We start from the raw sequence: 20,509 nt of genomic DNA on the forward strand, positions 1-20,509 counted from the left end.
TCGCCACAACTAGAGAAAGCCCGCGCGCAGCAATGAAGACCCAAGGCAGCCAAAAATAAATAAATAAATAAAATTTAAAAAAACCAACAACAACAAAAAACACATTATTAAAAAAAAAATGAAAAACGAGGTAGGATAACCTGGCTGCCTTCTGAGTCACTGGAATATGTTTATCAATCTTGGAGATCTTCTGAAGATTGAATGAGAGAAAGCAGGGAAAGACCACGGCTCAGTGCCTTGGCGTGTAGCATGCATTCAATCAATTTTCTCCTTCCTTTGCACTGAGATGTGCAGAACTTTAGAAGCCTTTCAAAGTCATGGCCTCAACTTCTGCATTTTATTGAGGGGCCTGGAGAGGGTTAAGGGACTTCCCAGGGTCTCACAGCAAGTTGCAGTGAAGTTGGCACTTTTGCTTGGGTGCCCGGCTCCAACCAGAAGTTCTCCACCATTCCTCCAGAACAGGGTACCCACTACACTTCTTGGTGTCTGGCTAGGTGTCCCAAGGCTCACAGACCACTCTCAGTGCTCTGGAAGACACGAGTCTGACCCCAGTCCCCTCTGATTTCATCATTCAACAGCTATTCATGGAGCACCTGCTATCTAGGTGCTGAGATTCACAGACCCAGGCCCCGCTATCATGGATTTCCGGTCTAGAAGGGAAGACAGACATTAATCAAAGGACTGTCCAAAGAAATATACGTTTACAACGGTTTCATGTACTGTGAAGGAACAGCTCACAGGGCTGGTAGAGTGTATGCCTCTTTCATCTGTTTAACAGCCTACTCATTAGTTTCCTACCTCCCTGTCTCCCTTTCCAAACAATCGCCACATGGCAGCTGGATTAATCCACCTAAATCCCAATTCTGACGTCCCTCCCGGCTTTCAAATGTAAATGATGTAAATGCCTCAGCCTGGCAAGCTTTCTTCCGTGAGGTGCCTCCAACCTGTCACTTGGCCCCATTCCCGGGTGCAAGAGCCAGGCTTTCCCACCACACTGCCTTTATCTGTGATGATCTGTGATACCCATGATGCCTTCTTAATGCAAGCGCCAACCCACCATTCCCCAAAGCCTGTGCCAATGCCTCCTCCTCCATGAAGCCTTCTCTTTATCCTGCATCACTTCCATCAGTCACCTGCAGCACTTTGCTTCATCCTTGTCTGAGAACCCACATGCTTCTGTGCATCACAACTATGTTTTTGGTTTGTTTTTTTTTTGCGGTACGCGGGCCTCTCACTGTTGTGGCCTCACCCGTTGCGGAGCAACAGGCTCCGGACGCGCAGGCTCAGCGGCCATGGCTCACGGGCCCAGCCGCTCCGCGGCATGTGGGATCCTCCCGGACTGGGGCACGAACCCGTGTCCCCTGCATCGATAGGCGGACTCTCAACCACTGCGCCACCTGGGAAGCCCCCTGTGCATCACAACTATGTAGGGACCCTTCTTATGTTTCCAACCTGAGTACAAGTTCCTTAGAGTAGGGCGGAGATATCAATGTTTTATTCGACTTTTGTGTTGTTCATTGTGTTAATAATACAACCTGTGTTCAATAAGCACTACTTGAATTCAGTTGCTGCTAAAGGGTGGCCTAGAGATATGGGTTATACTCAAACAATAAAACATAAATTAATTATCCTTTGTTTGAGTATAACTCAAATCTCTAGCCTGTCCTCTAGCAACAACTGAATTCAATTTGTGCCTATAGAACCAGGGGTGGAAACTAAGAATGGAGAGTGAATGAGACAAGGTCTTGTGCTTAAAGAGACAAAGGCTAGGTGCAGAGGCAAACACCCAAGCACATAATGACTGCCAGGGTGCCAAGTGCAGCCGAAGACTAGTAGTAACAGCAGTCTGCACCCACTAGGTGCTTCCCACGTGCCAGGACTGTGCTGGGCTCCTCACATGCATTATCTCATTCAACCCTCAGAGAAATTCAGTTCTTCCTATTTCTGTTTTATAGATAAGGGAGCTATGTTGACTTGTCTAAGGTCCTAGTTGGGGATTGCATTCAGTGGTATATTGCTGAAGCCCACCAATAAGCAGCCTGTGGCAGGGAGTCCAGGGCTGGTGCATTGACACCCTGATGCCATCAGAGACCGGGCACCTCCTGTCTTTCTGCTCAGCCATTCTTAGTGTGTGACCTTCATCCTCTGGTTTGCCACCTTGTGGTTGCGAGATGTTGGATCCACATTTGTTCTAGCATCTACAGTCTAAACGGGGAGTAGGGAAAGGACAGGCCAGTTAGTCTGCTACCTTTTAAAGCATTTCTGGGAAGACCTACCGTTAAACTCCATCCACATGCCATTGGTCAGAGTCTTGGCATTTGAGTACTCTTAACTGCAAGAGAGGCAGGAAATGCAGTTATATAAACGGACTCACTGCCAGGCTAAACAAAACTAGGATTCCTTGAGTAAGAAACAACGGAGAGGAGGGATATTGGGTCAGCAGCAAGCCGTGTCTGCTATCCCACTTTCAAGCCTGAACTCAAACTCATGGTGTACTAGTAAACATTGAACCAGTTGGGGGTGTAGGTGAGGGGACAGGAGAGCTCTGATGTGTGGTGTTTGCCAATTTCTGCGGTGTAAATTCTCTCATCATGGGTCACGTCGAGCTACAAACGTGATTGCACATGGTTCACAGATTTCCTGAGCATTTAACAATCAGCTCTCATGAGCTGGGGCTAGCCAGCTCCAGAACATCATGGACTTGAACCTACCCAACTCCAGGTAAGCAATCTTTACCACAATACTTTACCAAATGCCACGGGACACAGAGAGGGGAGCATTAAGTGTGTGCCCAGAAACTACACAATTCTTGAACTTTGGAAATCTGTTGAGGCAGACAAGCCCTCACAAGGTCAGATGCACCAAGCGTTTTAAGCAGAGATAGTGAGAGCTGCCCCTTTCCAGGCAGAAGTGTGGCAGACAGGCCTGAGACCCCTGGGAGTATAGGGGAGGTGAAGAGGTGACACACCAAAGTTTCTTCCCCAGGGACTCTTAAGGAACTGTTGGGTGATGACTCAGGGCCTTGAGGCAGAAGGCCCTGATTAAGGCAACTAGTGCCTGAAACTGAGAGGAAAGAAAAAAGTTTTCTTTTATAATCTTCTTTCCTACCTCTATGCCAGTGGTTCTAAACTGGCGGCCATCCTGCTTCCCAGGGACATTTGGCAATGTCTGGAGACATTTCTGGTTGTTAAAACTGGAGGAGGGAGGCTTCCCTCGTGGCACAGTGGTTAAGAATCCGCCTGCCAATGCAGGGGACACGGGTTCGAGCCCTGGTCTTGGAAGATTCCACATGTCGCGGAGCAACTAAGCCCGTGTGCCACAACTACTGAGCCCGTGTGCCGCAACTACCAAAGCCCATACACCTAGAGCCCGTGCTCAGCAACAAGAGAAGCCACCGCAATGAGAAGCCTGCACACCACAGCGAAGATCCAACGCAAAACTGGAGGAGGGGGTGGTGTTACTGGCATCCACTGGGTAGGAGCCAGGTGTGCCACTGAGCATCCTACAAAGTAGAGGATAGCACCCCTACCCTCACAAGGAAGACCTACCTGGCCCCAAATGTCAGGTTGAGAAATTGGCCAACAAGTTTGGCTACTTGATCATGGCTATTCAATGCCTCCATAAATTCTGTGAGCCACAGAAAAGACTTACTTTCTTACTTTTTTTTCTTTCTTTCTTTTTTTTTTTTTCCCCCTTTGGTACTGTTGATGGGGGGAAGGCTGTGAGTGGGGAAGGGAAGGTGCTGTTTATTATTCGACTCTTGCTTCCCCAGCAGGGAAAACACTGTTTATACAAAACATCAAAGGTCGCTGCCACAGATATCAATTCCACATTGCATGAGCCTTTGCCAAATCAAATTAGCTTATTTTCCTTGATATTAAGTTTGACAAGCAAAGAGACTGTGAAAACCAGAATTCCAACTGGGTGTGCCCCTGTAATTTGGTACATTTTTGTAGCGTGGAGATTCCAACAGTAGCCTTATTCTTCAAGTAAGGATTATATTACTGTCTGTATTTATCTTGTCTGGAAATTTACCTCGTTGTATCCTCCATTCCTTCTAATATTCAGATTCTTCAGGAATGGGACAGAGGCAGTAGATGCTGTTTGGACTGGCAGAGATGCCCATGGTGGTCGGCCGGGTGGTGCCCCAGGAAGAGAGGGGCCCCAGCTCCGCGTGAAACCCACTATTAAGACGATTTGGTGCGGGGCAGTGGTGTGTCAGCATCTGTGTCAGTCAAAAGAAAAAGAAAGAAAGAAAATATCCCCAGGCTAGTTACTCTTAATGGTTTTGGGTTCCGGATAGCTTTGAAAATCTGATGAAAGCTGTGATCTCCCTTCTGCAGACGTGTGCACCCATCCCTACATTTTGCACAGAATCCCAAATGTTCACTGGCTTCCTGACACTCCGCGGAGGAGCCCCCCGCCCGGATTAAGGACCTCTGCTATAGGCCAGTGTATGTTGTAAAAAGAGGCTGACTGTGACCCCAGACAGACCCAGTCGTGTCCTGGCTCTTCCACGACGTGACCTTACATCCGTGACCTTAACCTCACTTCCTGGAGTCTGAGCTTCCTTTGCCGTAAAATGGGCACTAACATCTCCTTGGCCGGGTGGCCTCATTGGGTAGGAAAATCACTCCAAGTCCAGGTGGAGACTGGACCAGATGCGGAAGGAGATGGAGGCAAGGAAACCACTATTCATTGAACTTGTGTTTATGGGGCACCTACATGCAGACTCCGTGCAGAGTGCTGGAAATTCCGAGATAAATGTGACTAAATTTTTGCTCTCCCGGATCTCAAAGACCATTTCAAATTCACAGGCAAGAGCTGGGGACGCTTCAGCTAGTGTGGTGGCACAGGCTAGACCCACAGGAATGAATTCAGGAGCTTAATTTTTCTACTACACAAAAGGCCTGACCTCAGAATCATGCATTTTTAATACAAGCCAGCTTCTAGGGCTGGTAACAGTGCCCAGAATCCCTATCAGAGGGTTGAATATCAAATGTGATCTTCCGTCAATCACTGTTTGGCATCTGCGATGTAAGGTGTACTAGTTATCCATGCTTTCCCGTTGGAGCAACGTAATACAGGATATGCCCTCGGAGCTCCATGAAGACTTTCCTTTTCATGGCTCCATTTCTAGCACCCAGGATGGGGCCTGACAACCAGGAGGCACTCACTTAATGTTCACTAGAAGGAACGAATGAATGGACTCACCTATGGGAGACACAGACTTACCTGGTGCAGTAAAAGGGAAGGGAGGGCTGAGAACTCAAGTGCCCGCGGAGGCTGCCTTGGTTACGAGGCCTTGGGGATGTGGCCTTGGGGGTGAGACTTGGGCAAGAGCTAATGAAGTGGAGAGAGAAGACCGAGGAAACAGCCCTTGGGAAGGTCGGATGGCAGGCAGGAGACTGGCAAATTCAAGGAACTGAGAAGGTCAGTATGGCTGGAGCCCTGAGGATGAGAAGAGGGATTCAGGGGATGACTGGAGGGGGAGATCATACAGAAACTTCCTAGAAGTCCCTCACTGTCCTAAGCCAATGAATATATATCCTCCCTTTGACCATGAGAATTGGTTTGATGATGGTCACCAACACAGTCAAAGGAGGTGAGAGGAGACATTGGCTATGAACTTCCAGGATATAAGGTCCTCTCTTCCATGGGAACTACTAGAATCTCTCCTTTTTCTCCTGGATAGTTTGGTATGAAACTCCCCTCCACATCAGAACTTGTAGCTGGGGAGGAGTCTTCAAATGCTGGAAGCTATCATGTGGGACTTAAAGATGAAGCTGACATCTTGAAAGACAAGCTAAACTGAGCCTTGATGATACTCTGTGAGCACCTGGATCAAGCTTCACCTGATGCCAACTACTTCTGGACCTTTCAGCTTCCTGGGCCAATAATCCCTCTTTGTTTTTAAAGCCATTTTTGAGTTGGGATTTGGACACAGAGGTGCTTAATTGATTCAGGCGGTTGAACCAGTGATCTAATGTTGCTGATTCTGCAGAACAATTTTTACAAACACTTGTCAAAAGACAGGGGCATCTGGGAGTAGAAGCTATGTGGAAACTGTAATCTGAAAGCATGAAATTTCATATTTTACCAAAGTATTATGATGGGCCATCAGACCAAAACTTCACACCACGGTACAGCAGTTCACAGTGAGTGGTCTGAAATGCTTACGGACACAGTTGCAAAGATTCGGGATTCAGTTTCCATTTGGAGGAGAGCCTAGAATTTTTGGATGTTTCCCCAAGGATTCAAGCTGGTGGATCTGAAAAGCCAGCAGGGGGATCTCCTAAGAGGCGCTTTCACAGCTCTCCAGGATACTTCCTCCCCGAGGATAAGAAGGCACTTTTCTTCTGGGCCTTAGGCACTTCCATGGTGGAAAGTTGGCTGGAAATCAGAAGAGATGAGTAATGAGAAAAAGTTTGCAGGCTTCAAAGAGCAGCATTGGGTTTGGGCTGGGCTTAAATGATCAGGGGAGGGCCTGGTGGGTGGGTTCACATTTGCCTTCCCTGGTGTTGGGTATGCGTAACCATCTCTTTCTATTTTTTCTTTTTCTTTTTTCTTTTACATTAACCATCTCTGTCTTTTGAACAAAAGTCAGAAGATAAAGGGCTAGTGGCCAGCCTGCTGGGTTGAAGCCTGAGTCGCAGCTGGCAGAATCCACCCTGAAGAATCAGTGTGGCCTCTGTTCTGTCCAAATATCTCAAGCCTTGGGGCGCTTTCTCCTGAGCAGCCTGCTCAGAGATTTTCCTCCAGAAAGGAGATGAGGAGGGATCTTGGTGCAGTGAAGAACAGCAGGAATAGAAGTGTAGAAATAACATTTTATTCGCTTATATGGATCAAATGATCTGTTAGAATTTGTCTTTTATACCCAATATTTTTTGAGCTCATCTGTGAGTTGGACTCTTCCCTAATCTCTCTGAACATCCATTTCTTCTTTGGTTCAACGAGGACCATGCCACCGATTCCGATAAGTCGCTCTAAGGACATAAAATAGCATACGGAAGCCCGGCACAATCCAACACGTTAATGAGCTCAATAAATATTGGCTGTAATTGGCAAATTCCAACATGAGAATGCTACAAAAAGAGGCAGCTTTCAGCAAGGTCACGTTGCCACGAAAAGGAAAAATAAAAATCTAACTAAATGAAAGCAAACTGCTTCCCAGTGCTGTGTGCATGAAAACCCAACGATATACTTTCAGTTTTGCAGTAGAGGGTCACAGAGTTCAGTCCACGCATCGGCACGTGAACTTGTGGTTTCTGCCCAATGAATCAGTCCATGATGGGAAAATTAACTTATTCGAGCAGAGTGATGTCAATGTCACTCTGAAGAAGGTGCTGGTACAATGTACAGTCACTACAAACGTCTGACATCGGGAGACTAAATAATGTTGTCTAGGGGGCTTGCTGACATGCTGTTCGCATTTAAAACCCTGATGTTAATCTAAAACATTTTGGTTTGACATTGGGGTTGGGGGGAGGGCAGGAGGTGGGGGATTCTTATGTTCCCGTTGATAACAAGTAGGCAGAGACTAAATGTCTCCCATGCTCGACTCTTAGGGCAGACGTTTAGGGGTGAGTCACTCTGCCAACTGCACAGCGGCTGTGTGACTCAGACAAAGCCAACTCAGGGTCCCTCCTCTCCAAGTTGGTCCAGTTTGCTTGTGAGCACTGGCCCATCCGCCAGTCTCGGAGCCAACGGACCAGAAAGCTGTTTGGATGTGGATTGTTCTTTCTTTTGCTTCTAATGGGAAACTTCCTTTCCCAGAGGGGATCTCTCTGGCGACTTCTACTTAGTTCTCATTGCAGAGTTGTCTGAGCCAGAGAAGCAAGTGCAACTTGCAAACAGGCAAAGCCAGCCAGGCTTCTCAGTATCCCTCAAACAGCGCTAGATTGACTTTAGCGGTTTGGAGGTTTTCACATTTTTCCAAACCAGCTCCTCCATCACCGTAACAGCCAGGGTGTCTGGGAAAACCACCTGTCTTTCTGCACAGACCATTATGTTAAGAGATAAGTTAAAAATAATAGGAAAGTGTCAGACATTCTCTTGCTCTGAACCAAGAAGAGAAAGAGTAAGTGGTGAGTGATCACAATCTTAGGAGGACCTGGGCAGCCAGGCTGCAGTGGACCAGTGGAACTGTTCGCATCCCAGAAGGGGAGGTTTGGTGAGAAGAGCCATGGAGGCCCCTTATGGACTTCTCAGCAGAATCAACTTGGAATGCTATAAAGATTCTTCTTTTTCCATTCTGAGAATCATGCTCCTGGCAAGGGATCCCTAAATGAGGCCCTAACGGGAAGAGGGGATTAGAGCAGAGAAGGAAAATCTCACCACAAGGACTATTTACAAGCTATAAATCCGGTTGGTAGTTTCAAGCTATCAAAACCATTCTTCTATATCTTGCCTGAAACAACAACCAATGGTCATCAAGACACTGGTAATCTGCCAGAGGAACGCTGAGTGGAGCTCTAGAGCCCTAGCCACGCCAGCCACTGCCTTTCCCGGCAGATAAAATATGACCTTAATTATAAATCAACTCGTTCTCATTAGGAGAGGGGGAGGGGGAGGCTGGAGAAGGCTGGTTGAGAAATGGAGGCTGGTCGCAGGGAGCAGAAATGTGCATGCAATTTGCAACAGGAAGAAAGTAAGGCTGACTTTTATAAAAGATGTGTCAAGAACACCTCAGGCTCCAGAAGAGACATGAGACTAGAGCAGGCAAAGCCTTGTTGATTACACAGAGGCCAGATCTAATACCACCCTTCATTCCAAGGGCTTCCTTTCTCCTATGTGAAAAGCTTACTGTAAGATAGAAATTTCTCATAACTGTCCTATTAATTATATGTGGGAGGAGGTGTGGCTTCACTATTTACCCTCAAGAAGGAATGATTGATAACAATAACCTCACAAAGTTATTATCACATCTATTACCTCTTTTCCTTGTATGGTTTACATTACTTTGCATTTATTATGTGCTAGATACAAGGTTAATTACAATAAGGTAAATATTATTATTATCCCCACTTCACGGATAAGGAGACGGAAATATAATAAATTTCACAAAGACACATAGCCAGTGTACATTTTAATCAGGATTTGAATCCAGATTTATGTAGCTCTAATGGCTTTGCTTGTATTCGCTCCACTACAGTAGTTTTGCATTTCATAGCTATTTTCCCCAAATGCCATGAGGTTTCCCATTTAACATATGAGGAAACTGAGACTAAAGGAAGTAAAGAGAGTTGCCCAAAGGGACTCAAGCCCTTGAATGCTGAGGCTGGAATTCTGCAATATTCCCACCAAAAGGGCTGGGCATGGTGTTCCAGAAGCCAAAGATGAATCTGCCTTGATGTTGACCCCAAACAACCAAAGGAAGAGTCAAAAGGTGAGGAGAGTTAGCACCTCCTAAAGAGATCGCCTCCTAATTGCTGTGCCCTTGATCCTTAGAGGTACCCTGTTCTCTCCCCATACAGAATTTGGTTTTTCAGCTTCTCATTCAATTGTGCAAGCTTCCCCAATCCTTCCACTAAATCTCTTTCTTGTTGTGGTTGAAGTAGCCAGAATTGGATTTCTGTTGCTTGCAATCACAGACTCGTAACTGTTACGGTGAATATACTGAGTATGAAAGATCAAAACTGAGAAACCAAATTCTAAAGTCAAGACCAAGGGGGATGCCAGGCAGAGTGAGAGGGACAAGGCAGAGGGCTTGAATCTGTGAAGGTATAAAAGGCAAGTGCTAGTGGAGAAAGAAGCTTTAGGGCAATGGAGGAAGCAGGCTGGACTGCTGGATGCTTGGTTGTTATTGACGGCTGATCTTGTGGTGTTGTAATGGGTTGGCATGGTTTAAAGCACTCCCAAGGCCTTGCCTATTAGATCACAACAATTTTCCACAAATTGTGATAAGCATGCCACTGGTGGTAAAAAGGCAAATCTTTATTCAAAAAATACTTTTGTTTTTATTTTTATATTTCACTTACATTTATGCTGTGATACTGCTATCTATAAGGACAAATGAGTCAATTTAAAGAAAAAATCTGAAATAAATATGGCAAAAAACATAAATATGACATAAAAAATAAGTGATGTTTGAGCCACTGCACAGCACTGTTATATTACTTCATCATACAGTTAATGGGACCTGACCTCTAAGGACAAAGCTAAGCAAAAAGCTTGAGTTAAGGGTGCATAAATGAAAATGAAACTTTCCCAATTCAACCTCAGTTACCCAAGTATGTAAGTTCTGGAGAATTTTAAACTTAGTTTTCCAGAGGTTAACCTGCTTTTAAATATATATATATATTTTTTTTCATAAGGAAGCAGAATCTGCATCCAGATTGATCTTTTTTGATTCACAAACTATATGTGCTATTATTGGGTCCAAAACAAAGCAGGAATAACAGAGGTATAAAGAAAGTTACAAAACTAGGTATATAAACTTACCAGTCAAGGGAGCACGCACCAGTGGAGAAACTCACTGAGTAGTCCTGTGTGCAGGAAAAACTCAGGGCTTTGTAAGTTCTGGCAGGGGCAAGTTCCTGGAGGTTGGTCTAATTTAGCACTGAAGACAGGTCCTCTGGATAGGACAGACTTAGGCCACAGCTCTGAACACAGTTGGTTAAAGCAAGTCCTATTGTTATTGGTCAGGAACATCTTCAGTGATGTCCACTGAGAATCTGAGACCCAAGGCCATTGAAAATTCATCCACTTTAACTGTTTAGAACCAATTGTAATGACACAAAACATTCAGTTTGTTATCGCCTAGGCAAATGGTCCTGTAAGTGGAAATTTCCCACAAATCAGTTCTCCTTCTTCTCAAGATGACGGACGAGAGCAAATTGTCAGGTGTTCAGGGCCACACCACCATCTTGTTTCAGTGTCCTTTTCAGAGATCCCATTGTGCTTACTTAAGTCTCCTTGGAAATAGAATCACCTGACGTATGAACCAACAAGAGGGTAGCAGTGCAACAGCATTTAAGACCTTGTTAGCAATATACTTGACAACAGCTACAATTAACACAACAGTATAACTAACACTAAAATGCCCCTTAATCAGGCCCTTATGTAGACAAGTCATGAGGAGAGATTCCATTGGTCAGTTCGTCCCACCTTGGACAAGGAATTCCTTGTTCTTGAATTTGATATAGGAACCTCTTGACTTATTCTGAAACATTACTCCAAATGCCACGGGAGGTGTTAGCCAGTGCACAAAAGCTACCTTGTTTGGTCAGTAAATAACCTAAAGAATGCGATTGCCCAATGTCATTGCAAGTGAGCAAATGAGTAAGTCTCTCACCATTGAGCTTGACCAGCAGACATCTTCTAGACAATTTCATTGGTATGATTGCCATTGCTAAGGACGGTTTCTAAAGCAGTGTTCTGATCAGAAACCCCAAACTGAGGGAGAAGTCCATGCACAAAGTGATGGAACAGCATCTCTCCCTCCTCTGGGACATCTCCTTTTGCGAGGCAGGTCCTTTGGTAGAACCCCAACATGGGTACATGTTGTACATGGGTACAACCGAGCCTATCAAGATGGTAGACTGCTTTCCCTCTCCACGGCCCATGTTGGGTGGTGATATTATCTTGGTAGAAATACACGAAACCACAGGGGGCTGACATTTTGCTAAGTATTGTAAGTAGACCTCTCTTAGGCACCAAATTGCCATTTTAACCAAATATACCTAAAGTTTAACCAAAAATAGTGTAGCGAGTTCAGCAAGCACAGGACATTTTCTTTGATGTCTCAAAAAGAAGTATGTAAAAAGAGCTTCGTTAATTACTTCCTATGAAATAATAATTTACCATCAGCAAAAGTTTACAGTGTGCCACTCAGAAAAATTTTTAACTAGTATTGCTGTTCCCAAAAGTTCGTTGCGGAATGCTAACTGGGAAGATGTCGTTCTTTCAGGTAAAGGTATCAATTGTAGACCAAATAGAAACAAATTAATTGCCATGAATGTATTATCATTGCAGCTAATAACCTTTTCAGCATAGCACCTTAATAGAAGAGGGTGCCATGAAATTCCATGAGAAGGATAACAAACTCAAACTCTTACTTTAATTCACTGTTGGTTTTGAGTTACTTAAAATCTGGAGAATGCCAGACAAATCTAAGTATTTTTATTTTCTTTTTATAAGGTGAGAGAGAAAAGCTTTGTGTTTACTCACTGGCTATCCAGGAAAACCCAAAGATATGTTACGTTTAAAAAATATCCTTAGGGCTTCCCTGGTGGCGCAGTGGTTGAGAGTCCGCCTAACGATGCAGGGGACATGGGTTCGTGCCCCGGTCTGGGAAGATCCCACATGCCGCGGAGCGGCTGGGCCCGTGAGCCGTGGCCGCTGAGCCTGCGCGTCCGGAGCCTGTGCTCCGCAACGGGAGAGGCCACAACAGTGAGAGGCCCGCGTACCACAAAAAAAAAAAAAAATCCTTAGAATTTTATGATTCTAAATTTGTGTTCTCATTTTGGGGAAAGCAATATCAATAAAAGTCATCAGAATAGGCTGGTCATGAGAACAAAAGAAAGTCTTGGCTGCCTCATTAAAGAGAGTAACAAATGAACAGAAGTTAACATAATAATCATTCAGGATGTCAACGAAGAATTCTTACTGCTCATTTAAAATAACCTAGAAGCATGATAAGAGGGAGTAAAAATTAAAAACTGAAACTCTTAAGAACTGACTCTACATCAGACAAGAATACTTCCATGTAAAGAGTACTTCCTTTATCAGACCTCTCCTTTCTGTCTGATTTAAGACTTTTGCTTATTGAATCATTGTGTTTATATATTAAAACATACATAAATAAGCATAGTATACAGTCTTTTACATCATTAGTCTTATTAACATAAAACAATGTATATGTCACATTGATTTTACCATTTGGATTCAAACGTTGTAAAAGAGCAAATGAGTTTATGTATAGGCAAGAATTAAAATTGAAATGATTTCATGTATGATGGGTTGATTGATGACCCCCCCCAGAGCCTGTGACTATGTTACTTTACTTGGCAATAGGGATTTTACAAATGTAATGAAGATGAGGATCTTGAGATGATCCTGTATTATTTGGGTGGATCTGATGTAATCACAGGGAGGTAAGAGGTCAGAGGGAAGAAAAGATGCTAGCTTTGAAGATTGAAGGAAGAAGCCTGAAAATGCAGGTGGCCTCTGGGAGCTGGAAAAGGCAACAAAACATATTCTCCCCTAAAGACTTCAGAACGAATGAAGACTTGCCAACACCTTGATTGTAGACTTCGGACTTCCAGAACTGTAAGAGAATAAATTTGTTTTCTCAAGCCACTAAGTCTGTGGTAATCTGTTACAGCAACAATATGAAACTAATACAAATTATAACTTTGCGCATATTTTCCTCTCTCCTTTAGGAATTTGAAATAAAAATTATTCATTGCTGACTCTCAAAGTTTTAAAGTCCATTGGAGATCTTAGAAATTAAATTTAAGTCATCCTTCAAAAATAACTCAATCACTAATGATATTAGACATAGAAAACGCTGTGTTAGAATTTACATTGACAATTATAGTCAAGAGGCACTGTAGACTCATGGAATTTGTGACGTGACTGAAGTTACAAATACCAACCCTTTTTATGAAGACATCGGCTATTATAATTCAATCTAATTGAACACATATACTTACAAGTTTGTAATTTTAAACATTTATGAAAGTAATATTAGCTTAAGACAAGTATAGAAAATGTAGAAAATTCAGATTAAATAAGCTTTCTAGCCTAAACTAAAATGTTATGCTAACATCTTCATACTGTGGTAAAATCAGAGAGAAGCCATTATCAAAATAGGCAAATTCTTAAAGATTCACCTTGATTATAAACATTTCTCTTATTTTATATTATGTAACAGCAATTAACACTTTAAATTGTTTAAAAGCACTAGATGAACTACATTCCATCTCAGTGTGTAACCTAGTAACCAACACCACCAGCTCACAGCTAAACCTTTCTTTTTCAGAGCTGCAGCCTCAACAGGAAAATATCCTCTGAAAGAATTTAAATATTTAAAGCATTAGTAGTTAAGTGGTTTTGCCATTCGGAAGTTCTTGAGTTCTTTTATTTTAAATTTATATAACTGCTTTTAAGTCTCTATAAACCAGTTAACTTAAGGGCTCCCATAGAATTTGAGATTTTTTTTTTGTATTTCTTTTTTTTTTTTAATTTTTGTTGGAGTATAGTTGCTTAGCAATGTTGCGTTAGTCTCTGCTGTACAGCAAAGTGAATCAGCTATACGTATCCATATATCCCCTCTTTCCTGGATTTCCTTCCCATTTAGGTCACCACAGAGCATTGAGTAGAGTTCCCTGTGCTATACAGTAGGTTCTCATTAGTTATCTATTTTATACATAATATCAAATTTGAGAATTTATAATCTGATTCATTAGTTTTCTCCTATCTGGACCATATATCCTAGAGCATGGCATAAGAACAGAGTTTACAGCCAATTAAAAGACTGACTATTGTAGAAGTGAAATCATTTACACTGGGGTGAAGGAGGGTGTTATTAGCTGGTTTTGAACTTGGCAGTCGCTATGTTTAACAAAACAAACAAACAAAAACAAACAAAAAACAGACACAGAAGGGATTCCTTCCTTAGCCAAGAGACAGACTTAAGTAAGCTCAAGGAAAGACAGTATTTGCTTCCCTTCTCCAGACAAACCATAGACAAATAAACACAACAAACCAAGACTGAAGTGCTGCTGAAAAAACTCTCAAGTTAAAACCAGGTCTTGGGCTTCCCTGGTGGCACACTGGTTGAGAGTCCGCCTGCCGAGGCAGGGGACGCGGGTTCGTGCCCCGGTCCGGGAAGATCCCACATGCCGCGGAGCGGCTGGGCCCGTGAGCCATGGCCACTGAGCCTGCGCGTCCGGAGCCTGTGCTCCGCAACGGGAGAGGCCACAACAGTGAGAGGCCCGCGTACCGCAAAAAAAAAAAAAAAAAAACTTTGTGTATTTATTCATCTATTCATCTTATTGGAATAACTTCCAATAAGCTGTAGATAAAACATCTGAAATATGCTTCAGAATATCCCAAGTTTGTGGTGGATGTTAACTAGCCTTATTGTGATGATCATTTTGCAATATGTACATGTATCAAATCATTATGTTGTACTCCTAAAACTAATATAATGTTATATGTCAATTTGATCTCAATTTTTTAAATTAATTAAAAATATATATACCAAGGATAGGGAGTAGGGAAGGAATAAAAATGAAGCAAGATTAGCCAATGAGTTGATACATGTTGGAGCTGGGAGGTGGTCACAGGGGGGTTCATTACACTATTTTCTCTCATTCTTTACGTGTTTAAAAATTTCCATAATAAAGCTGAAAAAATAACTTTTGAGTTTGGGAAGGGCTTTCACCCAGAGAATCCTGAACTGGTGTTCTGGTGCCAGGGACAATAAGCCCAGATAATGAATGTTTACCACGTGCCACATTCTGAACTGCGTGCTTTACGTGTGTCAGCTAACTCAGTCCTAGGAGCCCTGCAAAGTAGGTATTATTATTCTCATTCTATAAAGAAGGAAACTGAGGGTAGGAGACTTGTTTCAAGTCCCACGAGTTGGAAATGAAGAAGGCAGGATCCAAATCTGGACTGGTCTAACTCCAAAGGCTAGCTTTTGTTTTGATTTGGGTTTTAGGTGTGTGACTCTGTGTGTGTGTGTGTGTGTGTGTGTGTGTGTGTGTATACAATGCTTTAATATTAAGAACTATTTTCTCACATTGTTGCTGTTCAGCTCTGAAAAAATTAACCAAGGAAGGACAGATTTTTCTCCCATCCAAGATGTCATAGGTGTACGTTTTTCTGGCATGCTTTAAAACCCTTGTTAGCTCCTGTTAGAGCATGTTGATCAGGAAATGATGTTATTGTCCTGAGCTCTCTCACCTCCTTGGGAAACCTTTCCTGATCCCACAGCCCCAGTGGATGTTCCCTCCTGATTCCTGAACCCTTTAAGGCTTAGTCCATCGGTGAGCACTGAGAGAGAGTTTCTGGGAGATACTCACTTTCTGTGGCTCCCTGGGCAACCCAGCCAGATTACAATTTCTTCCACTCCATCAAAGATCCAGATCTCCCTTCTATTTTGTATCCATCTGCAACTCCAAGACAAGCCACTTACAAGATTAGAGTATGTTAGTGAGGCAACTGAGGTTAGGAGAGACAGGAAACTTCTCCATCTTGAGCCACCTACTATGAGCTTTACTACTGATCAGGTAATGAACATATGTGACACCGTTCTGTTTCCATTGGAACGACCCCAATGTAACGGGATTATTATTCACATTTTAAAAAGATTGAAGCTCACACTGTTGGAGGCGGTCCAGGATGAATGATCCAACATCCATGCTCTTTTCTAGTATGTGGCTTTATTATTTTCTAGCAGGGTGACTTTCTTGCTTCCGCTCCCTGAACCTCAGTTTCTTCATATGCAAAATGGTGGTAATCATGCTAACTGGAAGAACTGTAGTGAAGATAAAATCAGAATGCTCAGTGCCTAGATATACACAAATACATATCTTCACTTGGGTGAGGGTTTACTGCCCCAGAGATGGTAGCATAACAATCATTTCCCAGGGGCCTCCGGAGAAGCTGCACTGTCCCAATTAGTGATAATATCAGGTGGCAATGGGTTCTCAGCCATGCTGTGCCTCGGTCCTCCCCAGCGCCACAACTCCCTTCCTGCCAATTCTATCTAGATTTACTCCCACCCTTATCACAATCCTTAGAGGAGAAATATATGCAGGCAGGAAGTGCCCCCTTCTGTCCTCACCCCGACCAAGACCAGTGACCCCCAGAATATTGTAGTTGAAGACCCCACCCCTGACTCAGGCACTTCTGAGCTCTGATTTCATCTTTGCAGTTTCCTGGAGTTGTCACCTGGCTATGCCGAGCGCTCCCATCCACATGCCCTTGTGGTCCCCATGCTTCTCCCGTGTAGTCTGGATCATCACTAAAATCAGATAATTAATTATATAATTAGTTATTAAAATCTACTCTGCTTGGACTATGAGAGCAAGGACCAGGTCTTGTTAACCACTGGATCCCAGCATCTTGGAGAGTACAAGGCACAGGGTAGGAAATTCATACTATTTGTTGACTAAAAATAAAACATTTTAAATATGTGAAAGTTTCCTCTCCACAAAGCCAGACTCTTTATTCCCACTATTTTTTTCACTAGTGTATAGTGTTTTGACTGTGCTATTCGCTCTTTGCACTGTCAAGTATGTGACCAGTTAGTAGGCAAAGTCACAACAAGTTTATAGGACAATCGGGTTAGTAATGTGATGAGCAATAAAATCCCGGAGTCACTGGTGAGAACTGCACATGGTTGTATCATGCGTTAGCCAAGGAGTAATTATAAATAGTTTTTTTTCATCTAATTTATGATGAATATTACCAGTAGAAAAATATCTATGCAAATTAAAGCTAACACAATCTACACTCAGCAAAGGTGAGACTTGCAAAGTATAGGCATTCCTCATTTTACTGTGTTTCGCTTTACTGTGCTTCTCAGATACTACGTTTTATACAAATTAAAGATTTGTGGCCATTCCACATCCAGTAAGTCTATCGACACCATTTTTCCAACAGCCTTTGCTCCCTTCATGTCTCTGTATCACATTTTGGTAATTCTTGCAATATTTCCAACTTTTTCTTTAGTATTATATCTATTATGGTGATCTGTGATCAGTAATCTTTTCTGTTACTATTGCAATTGTTTTGACACTTTTTCACAATAAAGTATTTTTTAATTAAGGTATGTACATTTTTTAAAAAACATAATGCTATTGCACACTTGATAGACCACAGTATAGTGTAAACATAACTTTCATATGCACTGGGAAACAAAAAAAATCCATACATCTCACTTTATTGCAATTTTTGCTTTTCTGCAGTGGTCTGGGATGGAACATATCTCTGAGGTATGCCTGTATAAGGAAAAGAATTGGATTCAAAAAAGAAAACTCAAAGTTATGGTTAATGAAATGATAGAAACAAAATACTTATAGATGAACCAAGTGTTTACTGTAAAATATACTCAGAAAATAATTAAAGTGACCAATTCATCCCAGTTTGCTTGGGACATACCTGGCTTTAGCACTAAAAATCCCGTGTCCAAGGAAAACCCTCAGTCCCAGGCAAACCAGGATGATTGGTTATCCTAAAAATAATTGACCCTGTTGAAAGTAATTTTGGCTCTACTACTTATAGCTATATCACCTTGGGCTCTTGCCTTAGGTTTCTTATTGATTGGGGCTTATAATTGTTCCCACTTCATAGGTTCTTGTGAGGATAAACTGAGATAATGCACGGAAAGTATCTCGTGTAAAGCAAATGCTCAAAACATTTAATAGTTATTATTATTATTATGTGTTCAAAGCCATAAACTGGTTAGTGGCAGAAGTAAAGTTTCAGAATGAGAACTTTCTCCAAGTCTTCTATTTATTCTCCTTTTACGTTACACGTGTTTATGCATTATGCACTGCACATACTTATGAACTGAATTTAATGGCCAAGATCTTCTAAGAACAGTGGTTTGTTGCGAGGTGCCCTGTGGTTAGAAGCAGCACATGGCTACTGTCATCTTGGCACATGAGCAAATAGACCTAACCTCTAGGCCTTGAAAGGAACAAAGTTGTAAAGGAAACCCTGATCACCTTCAGGTCTCCATAATGCTGAAGATGGTGGGTGTAGTACCAGCCCCCGAAAAGACTGGGCAAGGTTACATTCAGAGCCATCTGAGGACATGGATACACAGCCTGGCTCATTCCAGGTGCTCAATAATTGGCCCCCATCTTGAGTGGGAAGTAGCAGTAGCTGTCCTTCTGCCCTGCCTCAGGCAGATTCCAGCCGGGATAAACAAGAGACACTGGTTTTGAAAAGAAACTCTTGTTAAAACAATTAGGCAGCAATTAAGGTTTCAAGAACTCTCAGATACTGTTGTGTCATCATTTGGGCTTGAGTCGCAAAACTGCCTTTTGTATCTGGTGCCGAGACTTAATTAATCCCTTTTATTTTGGTCATAGCTTCACCATCCCTTCCTTTGGTGCCTGAGACAGAAGGCTCTAGGGCTAGACTCATTGTAGACCTAGGGGAGAAGTTGTAGGGTTGGGTGTAGAGGGAGCAGATGAAATGCTCCCTCAAGAGGGGTCTTTACCCACTGTGTGGTCCGGTCCCTGACGATATTTCACCCCCTGCTCCCATTCCTTTCAGCTTCTTCTCACCTCCACCGGCTCTGAGGGGGCTGCCTTTTTTTCTGTCAGTAGAGAAATTGGGCCCCGTATCTCAGAAATCTCCATGGCTCTCATTGGCTATCAAAATTCTCATCAGCTCTCCAACTCTCCATGCATACCCATCACTAATCCACAGGTAGGCCTCTGAGTCAAGCAGCTTTAGAGCCACTTCTGAGGCTGGACTGGGGTAGGGACCTTCTGCAGTCTGAGTTAAAGATCAGAGGGAATCAGCATGGCCTCTAAAGCAATTCCAGGGCTAAGCCTTCACAGCAAAGGATGGTTGACCTGACTTAACCAAGAAAGCTTGAATCAATCTACCTGGAAACCTGCTGGGGCATCCAAAATGTATGTATTTGGAAGCACATACCTCTGGCCCCTTCCTTGCTAGCAATTTCCCCTCTGCCTCTGATGGGAGAGCTAGCTGAATTTCAGCTATGAATGAAGAGGACTCTAAAAGAGAAATGTTTGTAGAATGAAGGACTTCGTGAGCAGTCGTTCTGGAATATCATTAAGGAAGTCAGGCTGCATGGGCTGAAGAGGGAAGGGGATGTTTTAAAACTGGCAAATGAGAAATTGGGGCATTTTCTGTGGTTTGTTCAAAATAAAGGGAACCCGTCCCCAAGGGGCCTCACTGGGTGGGCAGGTGGATCTGGTAGATGACGCTGGTGTGGTGAAAAGGCTAGATAGGACACAGTGGTGGCAGTGACAGATGGCGCAACCCTTTGGGAAATCATTTTACCGATTTATAGGAAAAATGGAAACAGTAGGACAAATCACTTGAATATTGTAAAAATTGTGAAGGTGTTCATGAGTGATGGAAATGTGAGAAACATTGTCTCTAGAAATTATCCATTCCTTCTGTCCTGCCTAATGGGATTTGAGGTTTCCTTGATAAAGACTAGATGAAGACTCTAGCAATGCATTGAACCTGATTTTCGCTTGATTTTCAAATCACCCTAGGCCTGTTTTCCACCTGCCTTCCCTCTCCTAGGCCATGAAGATCAGCCCTGCTCCTGCTAAGACAATCTTCTCCCCTTTCCCTCCATCTCTGGCATTATGAACCTCAGGGCTTTGACAGGTCCCAGGAAGTCCTAGTAAATATTCTCTACCATATCCTGAAGGAATGTTCCATATGAACTACTGTTTTTACATGTGTCCTCTCAGTGACTTTTCAAAATAAAATAACACAGGTTTAATTTTGAAACGAACCCAGCCCTCCCCCTTCCTTCCAAATCTGACTTGTG

This window comes from Monodon monoceros, unplaced genomic scaffold (genome assembly GCF_005190385.1).
Source record: "Monodon monoceros isolate NGI ecotype Baffin Bay Population unplaced genomic scaffold, NGI_Narwhal_1 Super_Scaffold_12, whole genome shotgun sequence".
NCBI classification, from domain to species: domain Eukaryota; kingdom Metazoa; phylum Chordata; class Mammalia; order Artiodactyla; family Monodontidae; genus Monodon; species Monodon monoceros.